The 25539-nt window shown below is 37.6% G+C and overlaps 1 long non-coding RNA gene across 1 annotated transcript; it reads left to right on the plus strand.

Annotated features, from left to right (window-relative positions):
• The first annotated feature begins 242 nt into the window (after positions 1-242).
• On the plus strand, positions 243-19218 carry LOC132652474 (uncharacterized). The gene is made up of 3 exons (XR_009590108.1): positions 243-3666; positions 14427-14506; positions 18729-19218. It is a non-coding gene; the product is annotated as an uncharacterized LOC132652474 (long non-coding RNA).
• Positions 19219-25539: the final 6321 nt, after the last annotated feature.

Genomic DNA, 25539 nt, shown 5'->3' on the forward strand with positions numbered 1-25539 from the left:
TTTGATGTAGAAGTCAGTTGCTACCTAAATAATGTAAACTTTCTAAGTCCATAGTAATTTTGCCAACAAAAAATTGTTATTATAGTTATATACAATTTGATAAATAGTTGAGTAGAAACTGAAGCATAGATCCTAATTACAAAAATCAGAATTAAATCTACCTAAATAATTTAAAATCTTCACCTATATATTTCATTTTAGGGAAAGTATATTTATTATAAAGGTAGTATAATAATCAGGAATATTTTTGGTTTTGGTTTTGTCTGTTTGTTCGTAGTCCTGTCTGTCCTGGACTCACTTTGTAGACCAGGCTGGTCTCCAACTCACAGACATCTGCCTGCCTCTGCCTCCCTGAGTGCTGGGACTGTACCTGGCTTATCAGGAAAATTTTAAATTTACCTTTTATCATTAGTTTTCTTCTTTAACTCCTGTAGTACTTTGTATCTTAGTTCTTTCTATTAGCTTTTACCTCAAGTAAAATATTGGAGTTTATCAGATAAAACAACTGAATGGAATCTGTAGCTAAAAATATCACCTGGAATACAGTACCAAAAGTAAACAGGTGGAAAATATGGAAAAACAGTCAGTCTTTCCTTGACAGATATAATCTATTTTGAAAGGAATGAAAATGATATAAAGACATTTTCAGAAAAAAACACAGAACAGCAAAGACTGATATTAAGATGTAATTAAAGATGAAGGAAAAGGATAATCTGAGATGTGACAAGGAACAGTAAGTAAATAGGAGTGTATAGGTATAAAGATAAATGTCTAAGCAAATTCTGCAGAATGACCACATTTCAAAGGCTCTAAGGTTATTTTAATTTAAAAAATTTTTTCTTAGTTTTGAAGTTACATTTCGCTGTCGAGCATTTACTTTCAGATCAGATTTTAGTATGATTATCCTATAGTATAAATCTAATATTCACTTATAAGTGAGTATATATCATGTGTGTCTTTCTGCTTCGGGGATAGCTCACTCAGGATGATCTTTTTTAGTTCCCACCATTTGCCTGCAAATTCATGATTTCTTTGTTTGTAATTGCTGAGTAGTATTCCATTGTGTAAATGTAACACAATTTCTGTATCCATTCCTAACTGAGGGACATCTGGGCTGTTTCCAGGTTCTGGCTACTACAAATAAAGTTGCTATGAACATGGTTGAACAAATGTCCTTGTGTACTTGAGCATGTTTTGGATATATGCCTAGAAGTGGTATAACTGGATCTTGAGGAAGCACTATTCCTAATTGTCTGAGAAAGCGTCAGATGGATTTCCAAAGTGGTTTGTACAAGTTTGCATTCCCACCAGCAATAGAGTAGGGTTCCTCTTTCTCCACATCCTCTCCGGCATGTGTTGTCACTTGAGTTTTTTGATCTTAGCCTTTCTGATGGGTGTAAGGTGAAATCTCAGGGTCGTTTTGATTTGCCTTTCTCTGATGACTAAGGATGCTGAGCATTTCTTTAACTGTTTCTCTGCCATTCGATGTTCCTCTCTTGAGAATTCTGTTTAGCTCTGTATCCCATTTTTTAATTGGGTTACTTGATTTGTTGCTGTTTAACTTCTTAAGTTCTTTATATATTCTGGATATTAGCCCTCTGTCAGATATAGGGTTGGTAAAAATCCTTTCCCAGTCTTTAGGCTGTCGTTTTATTCTGATGACAGTGTCCTTTGCTTTAGATCATTCCTGGTGGTCCTGTGCTTGCTTGTCATCTTTGTGGCTGCTTAGACCATTGCTTTAGACATCTGTTACCTAGTTATTGTATAGTTTGTATCTGTCAGGCAATTCCAACCTCTAAATAATCGTGCATATTGACTTTTTCTTTATCCATACTGGCTTCTGAGTTTATATTCCTTCATGTTTTTGTTGCTTTTGTAGTCCTGGGAATGGAACCCAATCCTTTTTGCCTGCTGAGTAAGTACTGTGCCAGTGAGCTACATACTAGCCCTTAGTTTTTTTAGGGGGGGGGGTTGTTTGGTTTGTTTTGTTTTGAAACAGAGTCTTGCTGTGTAACCTAGCTGGTAGTCCTCTTGCTTATACAAATACCGAGGCTACCGGAGTGTGGCAGCACAGGGTGTGGCTTTACTATGTGAAGAGTCACTTCAAACAAGATTTGCCTCTCCTCCTTTCTGTCACATGACCTGGGCTGTTAGCCTCCTTGTGCTCCTCCAGCCCTTTCTGTGGTGAGCTGAAAACAAATGAACCTTGTTTGACTCCTAGGTAATAGTTGCTGTTGACATTTGTCCTCAGACCAGCCCCAATATTCCTGCTTACATGCTGGCTGACGCTGTAGTTTCTCTAAGACATAAATTTCCCTTTATTTGGTAGATAGTGGATTTTAAAAGTTTTTGATTTCTGTGTGAAACTTTCATTTGCTACCAATACGTGTCATTATGTCTTTATATATACTTGCTTACCTGTATGTGTGTATACCATGTGCACATAGCGCCCATGGAAGCAAGAAGAACCTCTGGAACTTAGTTACAGATGTTGTGAGTCACTGTGTGTGTGCTGGGAATTGAACCCATGTTTCCTGAACGATCAGTCAGTGCTCTTAACCTGTGAACCATCTCTACAGCCCCGTGTCTCTGTTTTAATTTTAATTTGGTAAATGTTTATTTTATTTTATGTGTCCAAGTGTTTTGCCTTTGTGCATGTCTGTATACTGCATATGTGTAGTGCCCACAGAAGTCAGAAGGGGGCGTCAGATTCCTTGCAACTGAATGTTACAGATCTGGCTTGGGAGTTGGAGATGCCCCAGAACTGGATGGTGGTGAGCTCCCACGTGGGTGCTGGGAGTCGAACCTAGGTCCTTGGCAACAGAAAGAAGTACTCCTAACCTCAGAGCCATCTCTCCAGTCCCTAATTTTAATTTTAAGTATCAACTCTGGTGCTTTTAATGGTCTTTAGTGAAACTTAATGTGTGTTTTTGGCTTCACACTATGCTGAACATTTTTTCAAGTATTTATTGGTAGTTATATTTCTTTATTTGAGAGTTGTTTATTTAGTTCATTAGCCTATGTTTTGATTGGGTTATTTTCTTGAATTTCTTTTACTCTAGATACTAATGCTGGATCAGATGCATGTCTGGCAATTTTTCTTCCACTTTGTGGGCTGCCTCTTCAGATGACAATTTCATTTACTTTATGGGAGTGATTCAGTTTCATGAGTTCCTATTTGTTGGTTATTGGGTTTATTTCCCGAGATCTGACTAATATTCAGAAAGACCTTAACTAGTGCTTTATCTTGAAAATGTACATTGTCCTCTAAGAGTTTCTGAGTTTCAGACCCTCTGTTGAGGTCTCTGATCCATTTGGAGTTGATTTCTGTACACGGTGAGAGTTAAGGCTCTTGGTTTAATTCTTCTACATGTGGATGTCCAGCTTCCCCAGCACCATTTGTTGAAGATGCCTTTTCTTCGATTGTGCTTTTGGCATCTTTATAAAAAAAATTAGGTGGCTATGATTTTGTATTTGGGGTCTCTTTCTCTTCCAGTAATCTGTTGGTCTGTTTTTGTGCCAGTATCACGCTGTTTTTATTCCAATGGCTCTGCAGCATACCGTGAAGTCAGGTGTGGTGGCTGGTTTATGTCAGCACAAGTTAGTCATGGGAGAGGAGGGAGCCTCGACTGAGAACATGCCTCCATGAACACCACACTGTAACAGGTAAGCCTGTGGAGTATTTTCTTAAATTGCTGTTTGATGTGCTGGAGCCCAGCCCTTTGTGGGTGGGACCACCCCTGGACTGATAAGCCTATGTTCTATAAGAAATCTGTAGGACCTTAAGGTTCAGTTCCCAGTACCCACATGGCAGCTCACAACTGTCTGTAACTCCAGTTCCAGGGGATCAGACAGCCTTACACATACATGCAGGCAAAAAAAGAAATGCACATAAACCAAAAACAAATAAATAAGCCATAGGAAGTAAGCAGTATTCTCTGACCTTTGCATGAGCTCCTGCCTCCAAGTTCCTGCCCACACAGCTTTTGATGGCTTTTGATGATGAGCCCTTTGTGGAACTGTGAATGAATAACCCCTTTCCTCCTAAGGCAGCTTTGGTCACAGTGTTTCATCACAGCAATAATAACCCTAAAACACCAGGTATGGTGATACCTCCAGAGGTACTATTTTTACTCAGGATTTTTGTGGTTATCCTGGTGGTTTTTATGTTCCATTTGTGTTTTAGGGTTTTTCTTTTTTCCCTTTGTATTTCAGTGGAGAACATGAGTGCAGTTTTTACTGGGATGGCATGAAGTCTGTAGGCTACATTTTCATCGGATGACCATTTTCACGGTATTAATACTGATCCTTCCACTCTTCGGTTTCTTTAGTGTCTTAGAGTTTTCATTATAAGTCTTTTACATACATTTTAGGTTTGCCACATTTTTTGAGGCTATTTTGAAAGAATATTTTTTTCTCTGATTTGTTTCTCAGTGGTTATTTTTTCTTTATATTTAATTTGTATCTTGCTGCAATGTTTAGTGCTGAGTTTTTAGAGATTTTGGGTGGAGTTGTTAAAATCTTGAATAGTATAAAATCATATTATCTTTAAACAGAGATAACTGTATATCTTCTTTTTCTATTTGTGTCTCTCTTACTTCTCTTGTCTCATTTCATAGCTAAGGCTTCAAGTACTATGCTGATTAAGAGTGGTGAAAATAGACGAGTTTTTCTTGATCCTGATTTTGGTGAAAATCCTTTTTCCTATTCAATTTTTTGCTGTAGGCTTGCTGTATGTGGCTTGTATTATGTTGCAAATAATTACTTTATATTGAGACTTTCTCCAGATTTTTAATATGTAGAGTTGCTGGATTTTGTCAAAAGCTTTTTCTGTGTCTATTGAGATGAACATATGATTTCTGTCCCTAATTCAATTTATGCAATTAGCAACATTTATTGATTTGCATATTTAGAACCATCCCTGCATCTCTGGAATAAACCCAACTTGATTGTGATAGATCTTTTGATGAATTCTTAAATTCAGGTTGCAAGTTCTAGTTAAAATTTTTTCTCATGTTTATCAGGGAATTTAGTCTATGATTTTGTTGTTGTCCCTTTATTATGCTTTGAGTATCAGATATCACTAGCTGGTAAAAGGGGTTTGATAATACACTTTTCTTTTCCAGTTGATGGAATGGTATGGGAAGCATTTGTATTAGTTCTACATTGAATGACTGGTAAAATTCACCAGTGAATCCACCTGGAGTTAGACATTTTTTTTGTTTTTGTTTTTAATTGGAAGATTTTTAATTACTTTTCAATATAACTGCTTATAACAGTTCTATTTAGATTGTTTATCTGACCTTGAATGAACCTTGTTAGATCGTGTGTGTGGAGAAACTTATCCACTCCCCTTAGATGTTCCATTTTAGCAGAATATAAATTTTCAAGGTAGGACCCAGTGACCTGAGCTTCAGCAGTAACTTTGCAGTACATGTCACTCCCCTTTCAGCTCCAGTTTTGCTAATTTGGATATTTTAGTTTGTTTGGCCAAGGGTTTGTTGGTCTTGTTTATCTTTTCAAAGAAGTAACGCTTTGTTACATTGATTTCTTTTTGTATTTTTGTTTGTTTCCATTTCACTAATTTCTGCCCTGATGTTAATGATTTCTCCCACCTATCATTAGGTTGTTTATCTGAAATATCTCTCATTTCTTTTGTGTGTGTGTGTGTGTGTGTGTGTGTGTGTGTGTGTGTGTGTGTGTGTGTTTGGTTTGTCAAGACAGGGTCTTTGTGTAGCCTTAGCTGTCCTGGAACTCACTCTGTGGACAGACTGGCCTCGAACTCACAGAGATCAACCTGCCTCTGCCTCCTTGAGTGCTGTGTGACCCCAGCTGGCTTCTCATTTATTACTGTAGGCACTTAGAGCTTTAAATCTTCTCTTGGAACTTTCTTCATTGTTTTCTATGGGTTTTGATCTGTTGTGTCTTGTTGTTATTTGATTCTAGGAACTTCCTTCTTAATTTCTTATGAATTTTTTTTAAATCCCATGTATTCACGCATATCTGTATAGGGGTGTATACATGTGTCCACAGAGCCCAAAAAGGGGCATTGGATCCCTTGGAGCCAGAGTTACAGATAGTAGTAAGCTGACTAACCAAGGTACTGGAAACCAAACCTGAGTCTTCTTTAAGAGGGATTTTAGAATTTTCTAGAATTTTCTGTGCTTCTTAACCACTGAGCTGTATCTCCAGACTGCCTTTGCAATTTCTTCAAGGACCTAGTCATCATTCAATAATATGTGGTTTAACCCCCAGGAGTTTGTATTTGCTCTATGACTTCTCTTGTTAGCAGGTGTAATACAAAGAATTCTTTCAATTTTACTGTATTTAATGAGATGTAGTATCATGATATATTATCTACTTTAGACACTTCCATCAGCTGTGAAGAACAGTATGTATTCTTCAGTGTTTGGATCTAGTGATCTATAGAATTCTCTTTAGTCCAGATTTGACCTGCGATATAATTTAATTCACATATTTCTGGGGTTGATTGTTTGGGAAGACTTACCAGTTAATGAAGTTCCTTAGTGCTATTGTGCTTCCATAAATGAATAACTTTACCTGTAGTAGTAGTTATGTGAAATTGGAATCTTCTGTGCTCAGGGCAGATGTTTAGACTCAGTGCCCTCCCGATTCGTTGTTCCCAACTGACTCTCTCTCTTTTCTCACTTTATCTCTTTGGTTTGAAGTCTGTTTTCTGAGATACTGGTAGAGCAGCACCTGTTTCCTAGGTCCACTTGCCTGGAATACATTTTTTTTTTCATTCTTTTATCTTAAGAAAGTATCTTCTTTTGTGGTGAGGTGCATTTTCTTGGAGACAGCAAATAGATGACTCCTGCTTTTTGATCCAGTCTATTGTTTTGTGTCTTGATTGGGAAATTGAAGCCATTAATATTCAGGGTTATTATTTAGATCTGCCATTTTGTTGATTTTGTAGTGTTTGGATTTTTTTTCCCTCTTCCTCTCTTGTTCAATTATTATTCTAGCATGGTCTAGAATTTCCTGTGGTTGCCTGAATAGATTATTTTCCCTTCAGTTCCAAGGATCCATTATATAGGTCCATAGAGCTAGTTTAGCAATGTGACATTCCTCTAGTCTATTTTTATCATGGAAACATTTTATTTTTCTTCAATGATGGCAGCTTTTCTGGGTATAGTAGCCAGCATGTATTTTTCTTTCAGAACTTGAAGTACATCTGTCCTGATACTCCTGACTTTTAAAGTTTGATAAATCTGTTGATAAATCTGCTGTTCCTCTGATGAGCCTGTCTTCACACCTGACTTGGAGATTCTCTCTTGCCACTTGAAATATACTTTCTTTATTGTTTTATTTAGTGTTTTAATTATGGTAAGAGTGTTAAAACTTAATTTTATAAAAAAGTGTGTTTGTTTCTCAGTCTCTCTCTTAACCTGGCTATCACACAATGTTTGAGTCTATTATATTGTTTTAACAAGCTGCACAGCACAAGAACTGAGAAGCTATTAATCTATTCTTGACCCTCTAAGCTAATTTGGCTTCCTCTCAATGTACATCCCAGAGAGACTTGCCCTTTGTAGCTTTCTTGCTCCAGCTCCTCTCCTGGTTTCACTTTGACCTCTCCCATGGCTGAATCCCCTCTCCTTCCTTAATTCCTCCTCCCCTGCTCAGCAATTGGCTATAAGCTGCTTTATTGATATATCAGGAGACAATTAGGGAGCAGTGTTTATATAACATTGAGACAAGAGGTTCTCAGAACAAGGCTTACAGCCAGGTATGGGGGTGGGTAAAGAAATCAGCATTTGAATTACACAAGAACCTTATGCCTGAAGTAAGAGGAGTTCTTTTCTGGTCTTCCTGTTGGCTCCCTAAATGCCTTTTGTATTCAACTAATGTTTCTTTTCGTAAGATGTGAAATTTACTGCTATGGATCTTTTGACAATTTTTTTTATGCCTTTAGAATAAGACTGTTTTTTGGTTTGTTTTTTTTTGTTTTTTGTTTTTTGTTTTTTTGCCCAAGATCTGCAGATTTGGTCTTTAATGTAGTCTTACACTCACTCCTTCCTGAATGGCATGATCTTGTCAGAGTATCATATATGTCTTGGAATTCCAGCTGGCGCTTTATCTTTGCCCCACCCCCACCCCTTTGTTTGGTTATTACTGTTATTCAACCCTCTTTTCAAGCTTAGATATCCTTGTTGTACTTCTTTTGAAAATGTTTACAAGTGCTTAAAATTTTTTTGGTTATATATTTGGTGTTTGGCCTGCAAGTCCGTGCATCCTCATCACCTGTTTTTTACATATGAATAATAATCTCACAGCTTCAACAATCTCTAAAGTCTATGGACTTTAACAGTATCCAGCTTTCTCTTTTCAGTTACTTTACTCACTCATGTTTTTATTTGTTTTAAAGTCACTCAGATAGCATTCCTGTCTTTACCCACCCTAGTACCCTCCTATACCTAATCTTCTTAAATAAAATCTGGTATGTACCATGCTTACCCTTGGTTATTTATCCTGAAACAGTTATTGCGGTGAAAGAACCACTACGTAGGATGGCAGAGTACATAGCAGAGGCTGAGAGAAAGCAGAAGATGTGAGAGTAATAGGGGAAATATATGAGATACAGGTAAAAGGTGTAGTATGTTCTGGGGAAAGACACAGTCCTAAGACTTAACTAAGCAATAGACAGACAAAAGCAAACCATCTCGAGGTGAATGTGCCGGAGATTAAATATAGTTTAAGAATTAAAATGAATAGTAATCTGGGTGAGTTTCTGACAAACTGGACTGTTTAACATCTGAAGTTCTCAGATCTCTGGTTCTTGAAGTCTCCTTGTGGGTGTTGTATGGGAGACGGGAACGGGAGCCTTGGACTCCACAGCCTCTGTGTTCAGTGTGGTTATGGCTGTGGAGGATGTGTGTCGGAAGCCCTTCCCTGGTGGTTCTCTCAGACCCCTGCACTGCTCTGTGGTCTCTTAGGTTCTGCCCTCTGGAGTGCATGAGGAACAGCCTTCCTTGTCGTTTCTCCTGCTCTTCCCCAGGCAGCATGATACGGCTCTTGTGCTGTTGATTTGGGAGACCTTACATCTCTCTCACCTGCTTTCCTGAAGAGAATCTCTTGACTCAATGAGATTCCCTCCCACCCTATACCCCACCACCTCTTCGTGTGTGTGTGTGTGTGTGTGTGTGTGTGTGTGTGTGTACGCATGTGTGTGCGTGTCTTCATGCTGGGTGTGTAGCTATCTCACTATGGCTTTAATTTTCATGTTTTGACAGAGGTGAGCATGATTGCCATGTTTATTGTTTGTTTGGATACACTTTTCTGAAGTTTTTGTGAAAATCTTCTGCTGTATGCTTGTCATTTTCGATGAGTGTGCAGTTGTGCAGTAGTTTTTTTGGATGAATATGTCATAAACTTCCCTTACTGAAATACTAGGTTGAACAGTAATAAGTAAAGAAAACTTAGGTAGGGTCTGTGTTGTGGATTTAAAAAAAAGGGTGGGGGGGACACATTTTTAGAAAAATATCTAACAGCCAGCTTTAAAACATAAAGTCCAAATGTGTTAAATGGCTGGTCTTATTCCTTACTAACAAAATCATGAATTTGCTTGGAGTACTGAGAAATCTGATTTAAAAGTTTTTATAAATGCCCCTTTAGGTGCAATATTCATTGGCCAGTGAAATGATTTGATCAGAAAGTTACTTTATGGGAAGGCTTTTTTCCTAGTGTCTAGTCATAGACATAGAAGACAGTTCAATAGTTACCCTCTTTTCACCACAGCCTGTCTTCCTTCTTTCACTCTGTAACGGTGAGGAAAAACAGCTATTTGTACCTGTTCTGTCTTGCGGGTCAGGAAGGCAGGAATTTTGTTTTCTCTAGCTCTCTGTGACGGACTTCAGGTGTTTTGTTGTGGTGAATAAATAAACTCCTTAAGTTACAAAAGCTAGCTTGTGTATGTGTAAGCAAACCCTATCTGAAGCACAGCTGCTCCCCATTCCCTACATCCTCCAACCCCTCACCGCCCCCCCCATAAAGTACAGATCCCTAAGCATTCTAGTTTATCCACTGTTGCTTTTTCATGATGAATTAAGCACTTGAGGACGTATTTTATACTTATTGCATCGTATTACAATGGCTGGCATGGCTATATCATAGAAACTGCTCTGTCAGTTTTGTGGTCATCATAGACTATATAAGTGCCTTAAACAGCTTCAAGGATTGCTGTGTTTTTCTAAATATCACCCATGATATCCCTATGAGGTTTAACTTTCTTTCCCTGATTTAGCAAATGTGTGAGGAGATTCTGGGATTACAGATGGAACATTTCATTTCAAGAAAGTTACACTTGAACCTTAGAGGTATTTGTTGTATAATTCCAATGGGAAGGACAGAAAGCTTATAAAAGCATGACCATTATGTTATCTAATATGTGAGAAAAATGCAGGCATTCCATCAGAGTGCTCCCATCTCCAAGAGATAACACATCTAATTTTTCTTCATCTCAGTCCAAGAAGATAAGCAATAAAATTTAGTTTAATGAGCTAGGTCAAAAGTACTTTATGTTGTAAAGATTAGACTAATTTAATAATTTTTGTGTCTCTGTTTTTAAGATGTCCTTAATAAGATGCCCTTAATTTAAACTATTTAGTATCTGTTCTTAGTGGACATAAATATTCTTAAAGTATTAACCATTTTTTCCCAAATCATGTAATAAGTTCTTTGTTACAGCTATACATGAAAAATTAAAGGAGATTATTGCCCTCTGAGAGAGGACAGTGACACATACAAAGTACTTAGGCATTGTATTCTGGCTATAGGGTATGAATATCCTTTAATGAAGCCTGATTACATTAAATCATAAAAGTAGATGGTGAGCATTCTACAAAAGCAGAAGTGGAGAAAAGGAGATTTAGAGAAATAAGAAAAATTATAAGATGATATTTCATAAAAAAAGACTCAACTAACTGAATAGGTGGAACTGATGTTTGATTTTCAAAACCATGGAAAGAGCATAAACTGTAAAATGTGACTTTTATTGACCTGATTTATGTCTTCAAAGAGGCTTACTGCCTCCATCTGCTAACCTAGGCCTAGTCCTAGAAGTTTCTACCCTCCATACAACTAATATATACTGAGAATCTGTTCAGCCTCTGAGACTTACTTCTGAATAAGCTCACCTATTTTTAGCTCTTTCTGAACTCTGGCTGGCTGGGTCATCTCAGCTGTTCTGGCTCAAACTCCTCTCCAAGCTGACTGATTTAAACATGGCTTCTCTCTCAGCTTCTGACTGAATTGTTCTGCTTGGCCTCAAACTAACTATAGAAATCTGTTCTAATCCTCTGGCTCCTTCTCATTCTATGGCTTGTTCTGTCTTCACTTGTGTCTAGCTTGTTCTCTCTTCAACCTCTTTCTATAAAGCTCTCCTGGTAAAAACTGCCTCTGAATTCCACAGACTGAACTGCCACAAACTCAACTCACTGCACTGCCTCGCAACTCACTGACTCAACCAAACTGACTAAACAGAACTGACTAGAACTCAAAAAAGATCTGCTTGCCTCTGTCTCCTGGGATTAAAGGCACGTCTGTATTCCAGCTAGATTACACAGACCTAGGTTTGGATGTGATCTCTTTCTAGAGTAACCTTGTTCTGAATTATAATTCCACTACAATAAACTAAAGATTCCCACTTTACCAGAAAAGTTGTAGTCCATAGATTAAGAAAATACAATTACGAAGCATACACAGGACACATTACTCATTTAGAATGTAATAACTACAGAATGTAAACAGAACTTCTCTAATAAAAACTGGTAGGTGACTTATAAGCCAAGCGGCAAGGGCTTTATAAAAGAAGTCAAGAGGCAAATAACCACAGAAGATACTTAGTTGCACCTGGCAATCAGAAGACGGAAATTCACAGCAATGCCCATCAGGATGGCTATTATTTTTTAAATTAGTTTTTGATGAGGACATAGATAAGTTTTTTTTTAAAAGATTTATTTATTTTATTTATATGAGTGTTCTATCTGCATTTACACCTGCCAGAAGAGGGAATCAGTTCACATTATAGATGGTTGTGAGCCACCATGTGGTTGCTGGGAATTGAACTCATGACCTTTGGAAGAGCAGACAGTGCTCTTAACCACTGAGCCATCTCACCAGCCCCATAGATAAGTTTAAGCCCTGATTTTCTTGAAAGCTAGAACTCAAATATTGTATACCCATGTTCATGGCCATATTATTCGCTACAGCCAAAAGGTGAAAGGAGCCAAGTGCCCACTGACACACACTGACAAACTACTACGGGAATACAATACAATAAAAGGCTATTTTGCCTCAAAACAAGGATGCTCTGACACACACTAGATGTGTATGTGCCTTGATATTATCCTAACTGAAATAAACCAATCTAAAAGACAATTGTGTGATTCAAACTCCTACTGAGACGAAATACTTAAGGGTAGCCATGAGTATAAAAACAGAAGGGTGGTACCAGGGCCCAAAGTGAGGGGGAAATGAGAAGGTAATGCTTAATGTTATGTCTGACTTCTCCTGGAAAGATGTGAACAAATGTCTGCTCATCTGAAACACGGTACCAAAGTAACAAATTCACCAAACTCCCAATTTGGCAAACCCATGAGTATATTGGATTACTTACAGTGGTAAAGGTTTGGTTACAGGAGCACAGATGACTCAAAGCATTATCAAAAACAAAGCTCACGAAGCTATATCTCTGGAGCTCCCTCTACAACTTGCAGGTTTCTGAGAAGGTGGAGAGTCTCCTTCCGCAGTGGTAGTTTGCTGTTCCCATGACCTTGAGGGGCCTCGTGAATTACTTAAGAGTCTCCTTTCCCTGACTGGGTGGGTTACTTCCTAAGCTCCCCTCCAGGAGGGAATTTCCCAGTAAGTTGACTCACAACAAATGGGTATGGAGCTTCAATTTGAGGGGGAGAGTTCTGTAAGCAGGTGGTGGTGATGGTGGTACAAAAGTATGAATTTTAACGGGTCACCACTCTAGAGGTGGTAGGACTTGAGAGAATGGAGCCAATAAACTAAAGATTAACATGATAGAGAACTTTATTCAGAGCCATGAACAATTTATACTCTGAGAGTTAAGAAAGGTCACATGAGTAGAATTCTCATGAGTTCAAGCTGTACGCAATCACAGGGACAAGTCCCAAGTAGCTTAAACATTTAATTGACTAACACCAGCAAGCAATAATGAGTAATCTGAAGTAAGCTCACTCCTATCCCCTACACATGGGATAGGAGTGTAAGCAGGTGGTGGTGATGGTGGTACAAAAGTATGAATTTTAACGGGTCACCACTCTAGAGGTGGTAGGACTTGAGAGAATGGAGCCAATAAACTAAAGATTAACATGATAGAGAACTTTATTCAGAGCCATGAACAATTTATACTCTGAGAGTTAAGAAAGGTCACATGAGTAGAATTCTCATGAGTTCAAGCTGTACGCAATCACAGGGACAAGTCCCAAGTAGCTTAAACATTTAATTGACTAACACCAGCAAGCAATAATGAGTAATCTGAAGTAAGCTCACTCCTATCCCCTACACATGGGAGGGGCACAAAAACACATTCCAAGAACAACTCCATATTTTTTAAGAAACTAATGTCACTAGGCTGTTTCCTGTTTTCTTCTTCTTCTGATGTCCATCCTCTTTGCCTTTCCAGATGGGGATTGGACATTTTTGTTAGGGTCCTCTCTCTTGCTTAGTTTCTTTAGATGCACAGGTTTTAGTGGGTTTGTCCTATGTTGTATGTCTATATGAGTGAGTATATACCATGTGTGTCTTTTTGCTTCTGGGACAACTCACTCAGGATGATCCTTTCCAGATCCCACCATTTACCTGCAAATTTCATGATTTCCTTATTTTTCATTGCTGAGTAATATTCCATTGTATAGATGTACCACAATTTCTGCATCCATTATAGCTGGAGAGGACAGGGTCTCCACAAGGAGAGCAACAGAACAAGAAAATTTGAACACAGGGAACTTCCCAGAGACTCATACTCCAACCAAGGACTATTCATGGAGATAACCCAGAACCCCTGCACAGATGTAGCCCAGGGCAGTTCAGAGTCCAATTGGGTTACATAGTAATGTGAAGAGGGACTGCCTCTGACATAATCTGATTGGCCTGCTCTTTGATCACCTCCTCCTGGGGGGGAGTAGCCTTACCAGGCCATAGTAGAGGACAATGCAACCACTTTTGATGTGAACTGATAGACTAAGATCAGAAAGGAGAGGAGAACCTCCCCTATCAGTGGACTTGGGGAGTGGCATGCAAGCAGAGGGAGGAGGGAGGGTGGGATTGGGAGGGGAGGAGGGAGGGGCTTATGGGGGGATGCAGAATGAATAAAGAGTAATTGATGAAAAAAAAAAAAGAAACTAATGTCACAAGACTCTTGTTTTGTTTTCTTTGAGTATTCTCACAGGTACTCGGAATTCTCACAGGACTCTATTCCTGGACCATGTTCTGACTACAACACACTGAACTGTCTGAGGTAAGATAACGGAGGTGCTAAATATGTGTATTTTGCTACAAAATTTAAAACCACCATACAATAACTACATGCTTATTAGGTTGCAGAGCCTAATAATAATTAAAAATATTGTTGCAAATGGAAAAATATATATATGCTGTTGTTAGAAGTGTAAGGTACTATAGGCATCTTGAAATCTGTTTGGATTAGGATATCCCTCATATGCTCAGGTATGTGAACAGTTGGCTGTGGAGGATGGTATGGATTGTTTAATAGATGTGGCCATTGGTGGCCAAAGTACATCTACTTCCTACTGTGGAAGTAGATTGTGAGAGTTTATAGCCTTGCTTCACTTCCAGCTGTCTCTCATTCTCCTCTCCAACCTTCTCAGTCTTTCTGCTTCGTGTTTTTAGTTGAGAATGTGCTCTCTCAGCTTCTTGCCCTAGCTGCCCTGCCTGCCTGCTGCCATGTCTCCCTGCCATGGTGGACTCCTACTCATCTGGAACCATAACCCAAAATAAACTCTTCCACATGTAAGATAATTTTGGTCGTGATGTTTAATTACAGCAACAGAAAAGTAACTATTACAGATGTCTTGCAGAGGACTACACGATTTTTTTTTTTTACAGCATAATTCATAATAGTCTCATTTTAGAAGTTATCCAAATCCCCACCTACAGTATAGATGAATAAATTATGTTATGGGAGGGATAAATATAAATGAATAAAACTATGACTATGCCTTACATATTTTTAAGGAATAGGAGCCAAATAAATAGATCCTTCTGAGGTGAATCATTTGAAGGGTGCCCTTACATGTCCTGTTCTTGATCTGAATACTGGTTATAATGAACTTTTGTGGAAACTTTTTATGCGTTTTAGTTTCCTGGGGGTTGATATAACAAATTGTCCTATACAAAGTAGCATATAATACAAGAAGTTCATTCTTTCACCATTTTGAAAATCAGAATCCTAACATTAATGTGTTTTCAGGCCTTCAGTCTTTTTGGTCTATAGGGACAAAGGTTCTAGCTTCTGATGATGCAAACTGTGACTATGTTCCTCGGGTCTGTGTCTATTATCACATGGTACTCGTTCTTTCATGTTTCTCTTCTTCCTTCTCTTTTCTCTCTCATTTCTCTCTCCTCTGTCTCCTCTGTCTCTTTTTCTTTCCTCTCTTCTCTTTTCCTCTTTCTCTCTCCTCTCTTGCCTCTCTCCTCCCTCTCACTCTTCCAATCTGTTTTATGTGTTTTGACTATTGTGCTGATGTAGACCAATCCTAGCACTCAGGAGACAGAGACACACATATCTCTGTAAGTTCAAGGCCAACATGGTCTCCACAGTAAATCTAGGGCAGCAAGAGCTACATAGTGAGATCACATCTTTAGAGAGAGAGAGAGAGAGGAAGGGAGGTAAGGAGGAAGGGAGGGAGAGAGAGAAGGAAGAGAATTTAAGATCTCAAAATCCTTACCTTGAATGATTCAGGTGAACCTTGAATTCAACGATTAATAAAATGTCCTACAGGCTTGCCTACAGCCCAATCTTGGGAGGCATATTTTCAATTGAGTCTCCCTCCTCATTGATACCTCAAGTTTGTGTCAAGTTGATATAAAACTAGCCAGCACATAAACATATACACAGATGGATATGCATGCATTTATTTCCTGCCTCTGTCCACTAACAGAAGCTAGAAGTAATGTACCAAAGAAACAACTTAACACCCACATCGTGGACTGATTGATTAACTGAATGACTGATTGATTTTCTTTGAAACAGGGTCCTGCTATGTAGCAGAAAGATGTCTTAGTTTCCTGAGTGCCAGGATTACTGGTGTGTGTTACCACAGACAGCCTCAGGTCTTGATTATTGAATTACATTCTCCTACAAACAAAGGGGTCTTCCTTGAGTTGTTTCTAGGATTAGGGAACAGAAAATATGACCAAAGCCTGGAGTGTCTTACAGTGCTGAGAGGTAGGAAAGTAAACAGTAAAAATAAATCTATAGAGACAGAAATTAGTGATTGTTTTGGTCTTATGAAAATTCACAGCAGATGGAGATATGCTTTATTTGAGGTGGGATGGAGAAATGAATTTTTATTATTAAACTGTGTTAATAGTTCACAGTTCTGTAAGTCACTAAAATATCACATATCATGTACATCATATTTGAAAACTGAACTAGCATATATATTTAGGGAAATTTTTTAATGTGAAAATTAAGCTTCAGCAAAATTAAGAAAATGCCCAAAAAGACAATAAAAAGGAGGAAGTTTGCCAAAGGCTTATAAGTACCAATGGAAAGCTCCCAATGACCAAAGTTTAAATAACTTAACAAGAAATCAAGTGAAGATCTTGGAATATAATCCCAAACTAAAACAACTATTCATGACAGTGAGTGGCATTCATAAACAGAGAGGGACAAATCTTTGTTACAGAAGAATTATAAGTGCTGAGCGGAAAGGGAATGAAGGAAACAGAAACTTCACTATCAGAACACCACAGTAATCACTACTGTAAGCAAGCGCTGTTATAAAATCACATGCTAAAGCATGAAGATATTTGCATGACCATAAGGTATTAACTCAAAATATATATTATGACATTTAACACAAACATGTCAAGTCTTTCATTATCTGTCCCATACTGAACATGGGCTAGACTTGGTGACTTCCTTTTATTAAATATAGAAGGAAAAAAGAGCAACTTCACAGGAAACTGGCAAATATGGCCTTATTATGTGATCAAAATATAAACAGAGTCATGTTGAGATTATCTTCCCACTGCTGTGAGGCAATGTGTACAAAACCTAAAGCTGACATGGATGTGCCTTATGACTTATCTGTTGTGGCTCCCACTATACATGCAACTGTCTTTTAAAAAATAGTACCCTGAAAAAAAATAGCCTATCAGTAGTGGGATGAAAATGAAACATGCTATTATATCAGACAATGAATACTACATAGTGTTAAAAGTTATTTTTATAAAACTGTTTCTCAGTTTCTCTCCTAACCCAGCTATCACATAAATAATTGAAACACTTTTATATTTGATTAATAATAAGATTCACAAAACAATAACTGAGCAGTTATTACTCTAGTCTTAACCCTTTAAGCTAATTTGGTTTCCTCCCAGTGTATGTCCCGGAGATGCTTGTACTTTGTGGCTTTTCTTGCCAAGCTCTCTCTCTCCAGGTCCCTCATTGGCATCTGCCAATGGCTGAATCCCCTAACTTCCTCTAACTCCTCCTCTCCTGTCTGGCAGGAAGTCCAGCCCTATTATCTCTCCTGCTCAGCAACTGACTGCTTTACTGGCATATCAGGGGACAATTGGGGAGCAGTGTTTACACAACATTGAGACAGGAGTTCTCAGAACAAGGATTGCAACCAGATATTGGTGGTATAGAAATCAGCATTTGAATTACACAATATCCTTATGCCTACAATCTAGTGAAGAGAATATATAAGGTATTGCTATAGACCACATCAAGGAAATGTTACAGGCCAGCAAGATAGCTCAGTGAGTAGAAACACTTGCTTTTTAATCCTGACAACACGGGCTCAGTCTCCAGAACCCACAGTGGAAGAAGATAGTTGACTCCTTGGAGTTGTCCCACACAAAAACTTTACAAAGCATTTTGTAAAATAATGCTTACAGCAAGAAATTGGCATGGGGGCGGGTATATTCCATATGACGTGGTTTATATAACAACAGTGCAGGCAAAGCAGTCTTTGGTGTTGGAGATCAAGGTAGTGGCCATCTTTGTTAGGGAAGGACTAGTGAGTGAGAGCATGAGAGGAAGCCTTCTGGGGTTCTGGTTACATTCTTTTTCTGAGGTGCTTGATGCTTATACAGGAAATCTGTTCTGTGATAACTCATCAAACTGTTTATATGCCCTTTTTATTATGTGCATTTTACAAAAAAACACACAAAGCTCTCTGGCTTTTAGTTAGATACTTTGGAATGAAAATTGCTGCCACCTACCTTGCTGGATTTTGGCTAATCTCCAAACACTAGTGTCTTATCTGTATGGTAAGGTTGCATAATACAGTCAAAAGACTGTCTTGAGAGGTAATTGAATGAGATAGTGTGGAACAAGTGAACAGATAAGCAAAGGCTATCACTGTCGCCATTACCTTCAAGGGGAATCTGCATGTTCTTTGATGCCTGTGCTTCACCCAGTGCCTTAAACTCTACCTTAACTGTCTCTTTTTTTCTTTTTCATTTTCATTTTTTTTTCTTTTTAGAATTGTTGAAGGTGAGACAAGGAAGAAAGATGCCATTCATTTTCTGTACATTTGCACAATGCAAAACTTCCTGTGTAAGTGAGGCCAATACTGCTGAAAATATCGTGCAATTCATCTGAAACAAATGGAATCTATGAAGGTATTGGCTTCTAGATGATAACAGAATCCCTGAAAAGGATTAAGGGTCCATTGCAACATTCAAATACAAAGAGTGTTTAATAGCATATTCTCAAGTGGTAAATTTAGATGTCCTACAGAAAGTTGCTGTGTATACAGACTTGATTCCTAGGTAATTGTAATTCTGGAGGGTCTGTTGCTAGTAATAACAGCAATAATAACAATTATGTACAACATAAAGACTATGATTAGTTAAATTATTTTAGGGATTTAGATCACATAAGTAGATTTTAATGATTCTTGTCATACTTAAGCATGTGAGTCAGTGTTACTCTATTTCACTTTAATAACAATGTTAATATCCATTGTATAATATCATTAATATGCTATAAAACACAATAAAATTTACTTTTTAACTGTATGTGTCCATATTGAATTAAGTAAGTAATTGGATGGACAGGTATAATGGGAAGATAAATACATTTTAGGAAATGTCCTAATTTTCTTTCGATTGCTATAATAAAATGCCATGGCCAAAAGTAACTTAGGAAGGAAATGGTTTAGTTTATGAGATGAAAAGAATTATGGTACACATTCAAAGGCCTGAAACAGGTCTGCTTTGTAATCAAGAAAGCAATGTCTATACTCATTAGTAGCTTCTTATAGACGAAGAGTCACCTCCACAAGGCTGTTCTCTGAGCCCCACACACATACACACCATGTCATATGCATATATGCGTTTATACACACCATGTGTTTGGTGTTTGTGGGACAAGGTCTCACTTTGTTTCCTTGGCTGGTCTGAAACTCACTGTGTAGACCAGGCTGGCCTGGAACTCCAGAGGGCTGACTGCAAACATGTTTCATATTGGGGATATTTTTTTCACAGACAGTTTCAATAGAAACATTTTAGCTCTTCAACTATATCCAAATAAAATATTTGGTCTTGAAACATTCTATTTAAATCAGTGAGTTGTGGCTTCACTATAACAGAAAGAAGTATGAGTCAGAGGCTCCTGTTCAGTTATCTCCAACTGAATATCTATTAATTTATAAGTTGCAATCTGAACTCTTGTGATTAAGAAATGATTTTTTAAAAGCACACATCCCTTGCTTAATAAGACTAAGAAATGTCAGTGACCCTTTCTGAAATACCTGAGTGGTGATTCCTCGTGCAGATTTACTTTTAAAATGAGAGCAGGGGTGGGTTGGACCAAAATTATGATATATACATATATGAAATTGTCAAAGAATAAATAAAAGATATTTTTAAATACAAGAAATAGAACGTTGTCTCTGAGATGTAGTAAAATTAGGAACATTGCCAAATTTAGTCATGTTTTCAGGGAAACATTTATCACTTGAAAGACTCAATATTATCCAAATCTCTACATCACTAATATATATTCCAAGCAAATCCCAGGAGGAAATTCTACAGCAATGTTTCTCAACATTTTATTTCCTTTTTTACCACGTGTGTGTGTGTCTGGGGGGTGGGATGCAGAGGTCTTCAGGCTTTGCAGCAAGCACCTTACTTGCTAAACCGTATCCTGGCCCTACTTCTCAAATTTAAATTTGTGTAAGAATCAAGTAGAGACAAGGCTAATTCTGGATTTGGTAGAAATCCATTGTGGATCTCTAACAAGCTCCTGCCCAGACAGTCCTGTTGCTAACACACTGCAAACCTGCACCTGGTAAGTTTGATTGCTTCCAGCATTCATTACTCCCACCACAGACACAACAGTTCCTGAAACACAGATCATCATCGTTTCTCCACCTAGCTTTGAGCAGTCTAGACAGCTACAATTTTATGCCTATTATATATTTATATCTATTTTCTAACTTGTTTTAAATTCCTATCAAATATCCTCAAGTATTCCACTTAGAAATTGTTCTAGTTTCATTTCTGTTGCTATGGTAAAGTACCCTGACAAAAAGCAAGTGAGGAAAGGAAAAGGATTTATTTGACTTATAATTCTAGGTTATAATCTTCATGTCAAGGAAGTCAAGGCAGGAATTCAAGCAGTTAATCTCATCACATCCATAGTCTAGGGCAAAGAGAGAATAAATATGTCCTTGCTTACTTTCACTCAGCTAGCTTTCCTCTGCCTTACACTGTTCAGAATCCCCCACCAACAGAGTAGTAGAATGGATTTGGCCTCCCTATATCAGTGAACAACCAAAACAATACCCTACAAACATACACAGGCCAACCTGATTTAAATAATTCTTCAGAAAAGCCCTATTTCCATTGGTTGTGTCAAGCTAATCATTAAAGCTAATCAGTGCAGATACTTTATTTAATTTTGTTACTGTTGGTCTAAGCATTACTCTGCATCTTACTCTGCCTACTTAGTTAATATTATGCTGTCTTTTGTGGCTTGGATCAATTGCTTTTCTTATTGCTATGATCAAATGCCTAACAAAAAGAAACTTAAGAAATGACTGATTTATTTTGGCTTACATTTCAAGGGATACAGGCAATTGTGGGTTGAAAGATATAGCAGCAAGAGCAGGAGGCATCTAGTCATATTGTTTCCATGATGGCAATTCTTGGTTGTCAACTTGATTATGTGTGAAATCAACTAAAATTTAAAAATGGAGATCATATCTGTGAGGGGTTTTTGCTTAATTTGAAGTAAGAAGATCCACTTCTAATCTGGATCGTGAGGTAACAAGACACACACCTTTAATCTATATCTTGAGGAGGCAAGACAAATGCCTTAAATAAAGGCCATACCTTTTTTATATACCTTTTGCTGTATAATGACATGTCTATATAATGACATGGAAGAAGGAAGTTTTTCCTCTTTGCCTGCTTGTTCTCACATTGCTAGAAAGACCATTCACACAATGGCATTAGAGCCTACTTCTAGATTGAAGCATATACTCAGCCCAGCTGAGACATCCAGCCTTGTGGACTGAACAACTACTGGATTCATGGCCTTTCTGTTCATAGTCAGCCATTGTTGGATTAGCTGGACCACAGCCTATAAGTCATTCTAAGAAATCCCTAATAAATAGGTTTAGCAGTAGCAAATTATCTCAAGTGTTGTGTAGATAACAATTGGTACTATTTTATTTTAGCATTTAAAATATGTCATTTCATTGTCTTCTTGACTTTTTTTTTCTCTGGTGAGAAATAAGCTATCATTTGTGATGCTGCATGCCTATATAAGATGTCTTTTGCCTTAGCTGATTTCAATATTTTTCTCCTTGTCTTTGGTTTTTAATTTTTTAATGAGGATGTTTCTAGATTTAATTTTCATTGTATATATTTGGAATTTGCTGAAGTTCTGGAGACTCTAAAATAACATTTCAGACTATTCTTTATGTTTTTTGCCTCTTCACTCTCTTATTCAATGAGTTAGAATTATTGATATTGTCCATAGGCCACTAAGGCCTTTATGTATTATTAAATTATTTTTTAAAATTTCATACACACACATATATCTATACACTGTATTTATATCATTTCTTCCCTCTCTCCTTCCAACCCTTCCTGTGTCTCCTCCCACCTGCCTACACACGCCCTGCTCCCTCTCAAATTTGTGGCCTCTTTCATCACACTAAGACGTTTCTAAAATTGTTTTTATTGGAGCTGGAGAGTTGGCTCAGTGGTTTAAAACACTCATTGCTAATACAGAAGATCTGGGTTAAATTTCCAGCACCTGAATGTCAACTCACAACTGTCTTTAACTCCAGTCTCATGGAATCTGATGTCCCCTTCTGACCTCCTAGGGCAGCAGTGGTTTTTTTCAACATGATTGAAGAGAACTAATTTGATTTTTCATCATTGCTGGTTTTGTGGACTCTGTCCTGACACAGGCCTCAAACATGGCTGATTTCTTTCAATGTAAACAAAGTGTAGACTGGTTTCAGGCTGTGTTCGTAAAATCATACTTGAGTCTAGAAACAGCAGTGCTCTTTCCATCTTGGTTTCCAGTAACTCTGTAGACTTTAGGTCAAGTAAGGTTTTGCAGACATCTTGATCCACTGTCCTTGGACTTCTGGCAGTGCTGTAAATCCTCGTCTAAGACTCTCTTTAATGTAACTCCACTTCCAAGTTTAAATTGCTTCTAGACATATGATACATATGCTACTTTACTAATAAAATGGTATCCATTATAAAACACTAGGTTGGTTTCCTTTCCCTTTGTGGGATTCTGGTACCCAGAGAATATTACCTTCACTAAGCCCAGAGAAACTCCAATCCGGATGATTTTGGTGTGCTTTATAATCTGGGTGCTTCTCCTTTCAATCAAGTTAATAACTAAATATAGAATGTTTGGGACAGTGACAGTGGCTAAACTTTTCTTTAGGTTTTCCCAAAAGGGACTGAAAGAAGTTAGTACACAAGCAGCCAGCTGACTGAGTAGAAAGCCTGACTAGCAGAAAGGAGAAGGAGAGAAACAAAGTGATGCAAGCTTCGAAAACTTGGATAAATGTCTAGAAAGTACCTTCTCCATAGAATGTCCGGAGGTAAATAGACAAAAAGAAAAAAAGAAGAAATCTTTGGATAAATAGACAGGAACTGTGTTTCTTAAATAGTATGATAAATGACATCATCTAGAGTCACACCACCTATGAAAATAATTACCACAAGGAGCTAGGGCACAAACCTTCAGAAGCTACAACAGGAGCGGCTTCTACTGACTTATGTGAATTTGTCTGTACACTTTGAAGGAATATGTATTAGAAAAAATAAATTTGAGACAAGTTTATCATATATCTAAATCAGATTGAGGGGCGATGGCGTTAGGTGACAGATTTGTGGTTGCCTCCATGAGAGTTGGCGAAGGAGACTTAGAAAATGTAATATATAATATAATATAATATAATATAATATAATATAATATAATATAAATTTAAAACATGATGCACTTCCTTTAGAAGCAAGTTATTAGCATACCACCTCCCTGACTCTCCAGGAAAATCTAAGATTCCTGTGGGATAATGAAAGGAGAGGAGAAAACCTGTAGTGGCTGTGAAGGCCTTGGCGCCACGTATGTCACATTAATATCTTCTGATGGTCATGAATTTATTGTAAAAAGAGAACATGTGTTAACATCAGGAACAATAAAGGCATATTGACTGGGCTAGGGCAGTTTGCTGAGAATGAAACCAATGAGGTCAACTTTAGAGAAATCCCTTCATATATACTATTAGGTCAGATCCACCAAGATTCCTGAATTCACAGTTGCACCTGAATTGCACTGGAAATTGCTGGTAGATGAGAAGTTTCTAGATTATTAAATAAAACAAATTATAATAAACTTTTTTTTTAGTATTTAATACCCATAGTTCAGTTATTTTATTTATTTTTTTTTTAATTTTTTACATATAGCACATTGTTTTATTGCTACAATTTAACAATTTTATTTTAGAAGCAATTTTGGAAGATTAGCAGGTACAGCTTTTGGAATAGTAACTGTTTTACTATTAGTCAAACAGTTTGACTAATAGTTTGACAAACTATTAGTCAAACTATTTACTATAATAGTCATGTAGTCAAGTAAATGATAATTACTTTAGAAAACAAAAAACAGATTTATATCCTAAGGAGAGAAATAAAAAAATGTCAGAAGTCAATGAAGGAAGTGAAAGAGTGCCACCCAGGAGCAGGGACAGATGTACCATGGAGAGAAGAGAGCGCAACATGGTTCAGCCATACAGCTACCTGGTTGGAGACATGTATGTTTCCAAAGCTGCCTCTCCTTTCCATGCCCTGTATTTCCTCTTTTCGGAGTAAACAAAAGAAACAAACAACAACAAAAAGCTCTGTGCAATTCTTTTTTGTAAACTTTGTCACTCTTATGAAGTTATTTGTTTCTCTGTTTTTCCTTTTTTTCAGTTCTAGTTTCCTGTTCTTTGTTCTGCCCATCTATAATATTCTTCTTTATTTTCCTTTCTCCTTTATTCTTGAAATCTTGCTTCTCCACCTTTTCTCTCCTTCCCCTCTCTCTGTCCTTTATTCTTACTTATGTACTGTTTCCACATCAATTAAAGTTTAGCTTCTTAGGTGCTGGAGAGATGGCTTAGCATTTAGAAGCACTGGCTGCTCTTGCAGAGGACTGAGATTCAGTTCCCAGCACCCATAGCAAGGCTCCCAACAGTCTGTAACTCCAGCTCCAGAGGACTTGTGCTCTCTTTTGCCATGCACAGGTATACAGACATACATTCAAGGAAACACTCATACACACAAAATAAAGATAAATAAAATCTCCAAAAAATTAAAAACTGTTCAACATTTAGCTTCCTAGGACATTCTAGGATAGATTTGCAACTTTCAGTCACTATGATCACTGTGATGTAAAAGTTGCCTGGAATTGATTTTAAATGCATTCCAATATTTTGCTTGGTTTGATATCATGACAGATGCAACAGTTTCTTCACTACTTTCTGGGTGGTCTTAGATCCTTCAAGAGCAGGCTGCTGCTCTTAAACCCAGAAGAGATGGCCAAAGGGGAATGTGCAAATTACCCTACAGAAATGCAGGAAACATGGAAAAGTGAGGCAAAGCGACACTTCCAAAAGAGCACTAACTCTTCATCTACTGGACTCCACAGTTTGAAAATAGGTAAAATGCGGTTTGAAAATTTCCACTTTTCTGGCAAAAAGTATCAATGGCCTGAAACAACAAGGAGACAGCTGAGCTCAGTCTAGGACTTGTATTAGTCCCACTGTGTGATAA

Source organism: Meriones unguiculatus, chromosome 2 (genome assembly GCF_030254825.1).
Source record: "Meriones unguiculatus strain TT.TT164.6M chromosome 2, Bangor_MerUng_6.1, whole genome shotgun sequence".
NCBI lineage: Eukaryota > Metazoa > Chordata > Mammalia > Rodentia > Muridae > Meriones > Meriones unguiculatus.